Genomic DNA, 6266 nt, shown 5'->3' on the forward strand with positions numbered 1-6266 from the left:
AAGTGTAAGGAGCATTAAAAGGATGATGTTTTTGTAAATACTATTATTCATACTTTCTCAAAACTCCATTTCCTCTACTAGAGTTATGTATTATCTCCTTTTTTCCACTCCCATAATAAAGCTCCTAATCATTGAACTCAATACATTTGATGAACTGAATATTATTTCAGAATTTTCTGTAAATTCAAGTGTTTTTTTTCAATGCAATAAAACATCTGGGTTAATGATTATGATTCTGAATGATAATGGTTTTCCTTTGAAGAGACACTGGCCATTTAGTTTGATGGAAAGAGTGTCAGGATTGATGTGGATTTCTGAACTTTTCATTCTTACCCAGTAATAGATAGTGTTATTAGAAAACTTTGATTCTCTTTGTCATTTCCATGAAATCAAGTAAACACAATCACCAGAGGACTGGGAATAAAATATAAGTATCTACTTTAAAATATTAAAAGATTAGAGACTCGGGAGCCTGGGTGGCTCAGTGGTTTAAGCCGCTGCCTTCGGCTCAGGTCATGATCTCAGCGTCCTGGGATCGGGTCCCGCATCGGGCTCTCTGCTCCGCGGAGAGCCTGCTTCCCTCTCTCTCTCTCTGCCTGCCTCTCCATCTACTTGTGATTTCTCTCTGTCATATAAAAAAAAAAAAAAAAAAAAAAAAAAAAAAAGATTAGAGACTCACACGTATTAAAAAATATTTACACTGTTTATCATAATTAAGATGCTAATGAGGAGGAAGAGAAAGGAGGTAGAAGGGGGTGGAAGATAACATAAAAATTTTCAGCAATTCCTACCTTCTAGAGCTATTGATTTCTTTGTATTGACTCATTTAATCCTGCCAACAAATTTATGGGGGTACTATTCATTCCTAATCTCTTTTAGTCAGAAGTATTTTTCCTTAGGCAGATCAAATGCCTCCAAAAATTAAAAAATAGGTGAAGAACAGACAATGTAAAAATAAACCAAACGTATAAAATGGATGAAACTATAATAAGCCACTGGAAGTTGACCTTTCTGGAGAACCGAACTTTATTTGTGGCATCTAGAACCAACTTTAGGGTTTTGGGAAGTACGGAAGAGAAATAACATCTACTGATAATATTCTACACGCTCTACTCTGTATTAAGCAAATCATATGCAGTATTTATTTTACAAAACTTCTTAGAAAGCGAACATTATTGCTTCTGATTTATAGGTGAATGAACATGATAAAATTGAGGTAGAAAGTTCAATGTACAGAGACTGCAGCTTTCAGAACTGTTATTTCAGTCACTTTCCTTTCACCTCAAAAGCCAGACTAGTTGGGTTACTTTCATCTTCACCCTGACTTTCACTTGTAATAAATTATGAATAAAAGCTCATGTTCAATATTAGGATTGTGACATTAAAGGACTTTGTAATGTTTAATGAACTCATTCAGGCTTTTCTTACTTATGGCAAGCTTTGGGGATTCAGTGATGAGAAGGAGGATTCTTTTTTTTTTTTTTTTTTTAAGATTTTATTTATTTATTTGACAGAGAGAGAGATCACAAGTAGGCAGTAGGCAGAGAGGCAGGCAGAGAGAGAGAGGAGGAAGCAGGCTTCCCGCTGAGCAGAGAGCCTGATGCGGGGCTCGATCCCAGGACCCTGGGATCATGACCTGAGCCGAAGGCAGAGGCTTAACCCACTGAGCCACCCAGGCGCCCCAAGAAGGAGGATTCTTGCTCTAACTTATCTCAGATTCTAGTGGGGGAGAGAAACTACATGAAATTAAAATTTAATTTGATCAATGCAGTAACTTAAGCATGATAAGCCTATTGGTCAGGTAATGATATCATTGTCAAAGAAAATGTCAGTTTTCCTGCCTTAGCACAATTAGTGTCAGTTTCACTATAATTGCTAATGGTTGATTTTTTTTCACCCTAAAGTCACATGCATAACAAAAATCTTGTCTGCTTTGGGTGTTATCTCAATTTTCATCTTTATTTTATTTCTTGGTCATTATCACATATGTTTAAAAAACAATGTCACACTATTTCCTCAGTAAGAATTAAAATAAATACATATATTTATTATTTATTTGACAGAGAGCAACACAGTGAGAGAGGGAACACAAGCAGGGGGAGTGGAAGAGGAAGAAGCAGGCTTCCCAACAAGCAGGGAGCCTAATGTGGGGCTCAATCCCAGGACCCTGGAAACATGATCTGAGTTGAAGGCAGACACTTAACTACTGAGCCAACCATGTGTCCCAGTAAGAATGGTTTTTGGGAATAGGATTATAATAGTCTCCAAGACTCTCCAGCAAGCCTCCCTTTATCCTCAAACTACATTGTCGATCCTACATTCATCTTACATTCCACTTAACCTGCTACCAAACCATATCTATTACTGTCTCAGATCTATTTTGAAGGAATTTATATCAAAGACCACAGTCAAGATTTCTAAGACTTTTTCAAGCATTTATCAATGTACATTAGGAAACACAGATATATTTGACAAATTAAGTCCATGCACAAACTATGTAAACTAAGAGAAAAACCAATAACAATATTTAATACCTACTATGTGTATATTAACAGCTTATTATTAACAGCAGATTAAGAAACTCACATATATAATTTCTTTTTCCTTCTTTTTTTCTTACCTATTGTACTTTTTAATGCTTTATAGGAACAAATGATCAAAAGGTTTTTTTCAGCTCTCCACATTCTGTGTCTTCTTTGCCTTTGCTGTTTCATTATATGAAAAAAATGCATTTTTTTCATATAATGTATTATTTGCTTCAGGGGTACAGGTCTATGAATCATCAGTCTAACACAATTCACAGCACTCACCATAGCATATACCCTCCCCAATGTCCACCACCCAGACACCCTACGCCAGAAATCCTCAGTTTGTTTCCTGAGATTAAGGGTCTCCTACAATTTCTTCCTAATTCTTATGGTGAAAATTATTCAGATGTTATTTCTGAAAAGACTTTCAAAGCAACTACATTGCAGGCATGCACTAGCCATATGGATTATTAGAATAGACCATCACCACCTTATAAGACTTTGAGCAACAGATAAAAAGGTAGACATTTAGGTATGGAATTATTAATCTTTTATAAAAACATATACTCAGGCCATATGAATATAAAATATAGGACTGCTCATAGCATTTGCAATAATGCAGTAAGAATTCCAAGTAAAAGTAAAAAATATAATTAAATGGATATCCTGGGCAAAGAGAATAATGATTGCAAATGACAGTTGTTAAAGTGAACGAAGTGAATGGGAATAGTGTGGATAGAAAGAGAAAACTGAAAGGAGTCATTACTTCTCTTTTATGCTTTCCATGAGAAGCTGATTTTATTGACTCAATTCATTATGCACAGAAAAAAATTATGCTATAAAACCAATACTAGTGTTCCTCATATGGATATTACATTTTTTCTTTTCTTTTTTTTTTTTTTTAATGTTAGCACCTGGGTTTATAGAGGTGTGCCTTAGTACAGGTGCTAGGGCTTGTCCATGATGCTTTTGATGTATAAAGCCCAGACCTCCTGTCAATTCTTCTTGAGCAACAACACCTGGAAGTTGACAGCTAAGTGGATGTTGCACACACGCTCATCATCTGTCATCTTCATGTGGCCAACAGCCAAGGCCAGACATAGCAACTTCTTCATCTGGAATTGGAATGTGAACTTTACTTCATTCACTTTGGGCCTCATGTTCTCTTTGTGGGTTGAGAATGGAAGGGAAATTGCCAGCTTTATTCAGGCCTAGACCCAAAACTTGTGGAATCTGCTTGATCAGAGATTCTGAAGCCAAAAAGGCATCACACTTCTTGGTCATATTCTTGACTAATTTTTTATTCCTGTTGAGTTTCTTCAGTGTCTCAGTGTCCATGTGGGGAATATCCACAATCATGGAGTCATCACAGTGCTGCTGGTCCCCCAAAACTTGGGGCAGGGAGTGGAATTGAGCCCAAATGTCCTGAAAAGCATTTGTCCTTCTGTGGGTTGTAGTTCTTCAAGCTGATCTGCAGCTCCACAATCTTCAGAAACTTCCCACACCACAAGTACAGGGTGTCACTTGGAGACTTTGCTGCTCATGGTGACTCATGACATAATAACCAGATGAAAAGAGAGTATGCAGCCATCAAAAGAAATGAAATCTTGCCATTTGCAACAACATGGATGGAACTAGAGCGTATCATGCTTAGCGAAATAAGTCAAGCAGAGAAAGACAACTATCATATGATCTCCCTGATATGAGGACGTGGTGATGCAACATGGGGGCTTAAGTGGGTAGGAGAAGAATAAATGAAACAAGATGGGATTGGGAGGGAGACAAACCATAAGTGACTCTTGATCTCACAAAACAAACTGAGGGTTGCTGGGGGGAGGGGGTTTGGGAGAAGGGGGTGGGATTATGGACATTGGGGAGGGTATGTGCTTTGGTGAGTGCTGTGAAGTGTGTAAACCTGGTGATTCACAGACCTGTACCCCTGGGGATAAAAATATATGTTTATAAAAAATAAAAAATTAATTTATAAAAAAGAAAAAAAAAAGAGCAACATTATATGTTTTAAACTCTGTTTAACATTTTACCTACCCCCCACAAGATATTAACAATCCCTTTAAATGAATATGCTTTTGTCTCCTTTTAAAGAATAAGACAGATATTCATAGGGAACAAATAATGTATATATGGCCAATAGGCATCTGAACACTGATTCAGATCAATGCTGTGCCCCTCAAAGAAGCCATTATATAAATTTCTGGGGGAGATAAGAAATCTTGCAACATGAACATATACCAAAAAATCTTAGAATGTCAGAATAGGTTGCTAGTTTTTCCACGAAAGCCCTTCCTTCACAGGAGTACTAAATAAGCTCATCTAAAATGCCAGGTTTGCCTTATGGAGATTTCTCCCCAAAATAACATATTTTAGGAAATTAAAAATTCAGAAGACAACTACTCTTTCGGAATTAAACTTAATCCCTAAATTTAGATGCAGAAAATTACTTTCAATAAAGAAGCTTAGTATCCCAAACTCTTCCACTGGTAATCTCACATGTAACATATGCCTGTATGATAATATCATCTCTCATTGGCAAGAGTTTCTGTCATTTTTGGATTGAGCACTGAGTTATCCACAACAACAACAACCACAGCCATAAGCATAGAATATGGGATTAACAACTGATTCTCTCACTGATAGATAATACTTAGTTGTTCTCCATCAGTCTGATTTGAGTCACAGTAAGTCTTTGTATACTTAAATAATCAGATCTCTTAGGTGTTCATCATGCCCTATACCACTATGTCTGATGGTAGATCTCCAACACTAAATTCCTCAAATTCGCACTGCCGTCTTTGCTCCATCTATAAAATTGGCTTTGTATTGCTGTAATTTATAGTCAAATAGGATTACATGAGTTCTGTGATACAGTATGCTTATCAATATGATTAGAAGTTTTCACCATATACTGGAATATCATCTTTCTCAATGCTAGATTTTCACAGATTATGAACACTTTGCTAGAAAATGGGATACTTTGTTCATTATTGCCTACCAAAGGGCTTACCGTAGTGCCGTCACTTACTAAAATATTTGTTAAATTAATCAACAAAAGGATGGAGATCTCAAAAAGCCTATTCATATCTAAATTGTTGATATCTTCTGCTTGAAATTATTATTGCTCTCCTCTGATACCTTCTTTGAATAATTTTCTGTGACTGGGTTTTCTAGGATGGGAACTGATTTTAACCTCTCAAGCCGTAAGAACTGTCCAGTCAGCAAGACTCCACAAGAGTATCTCCAAGACAATAATGAATTTCAATTTATTGCCTGCCTGCCGCTAGCAACTCACATTTCCCACATCTCCCTTGTATAAGTCTGGGAGGACTTTGGCACTTTGGCACTTGGACACAGTCTTTGAGATGCTAGTCCACTGTCTTCCTGGTGTTAGTGTCACTGAAATAAATTCCTTTTTTGTTTCACCACCATGCATTCCTTTGCCTTTGCGTTTTGTCAGCAATGAGTGACGAAACCTGGTCTCTTTGGAACACCAGAGCAAGGGGCACTTACTCCCCTGCATCCTGGTTACAGTAGAAACTAAATATAAGTCTTAAATAATGAATATAAATTAAATATTAGAGATGTCTTCTCGACCATTGCAGTGAACAGAAGACGAGTGGGGTGGAGGGTATGTTCCTTGCATTAGATATGAGAAAAGGAATCTGAGATTTCTAAAATAATGTAGAATTCTCGCTCTTTGCTGTAAGAAGAAAATTACACAAA

General features: G+C 36.8%; 1 pseudogene; it reads right to left on the minus strand.

Annotated features, from left to right (window-relative positions):
- Nucleotides 1-3436: 3436 nt before the first annotated feature.
- LOC116593578 lies at nucleotides 3437-3887 on the minus strand (annotated as a pseudogene).
- Between the last annotated feature and the right edge of the window lie 2379 nt (nucleotides 3888-6266).

This window comes from Mustela erminea, chromosome 6 (genome assembly GCF_009829155.1).
Source record: "Mustela erminea isolate mMusErm1 chromosome 6, mMusErm1.Pri, whole genome shotgun sequence".
In the NCBI taxonomy this organism is placed as follows: domain Eukaryota; kingdom Metazoa; phylum Chordata; class Mammalia; order Carnivora; family Mustelidae; genus Mustela; species Mustela erminea.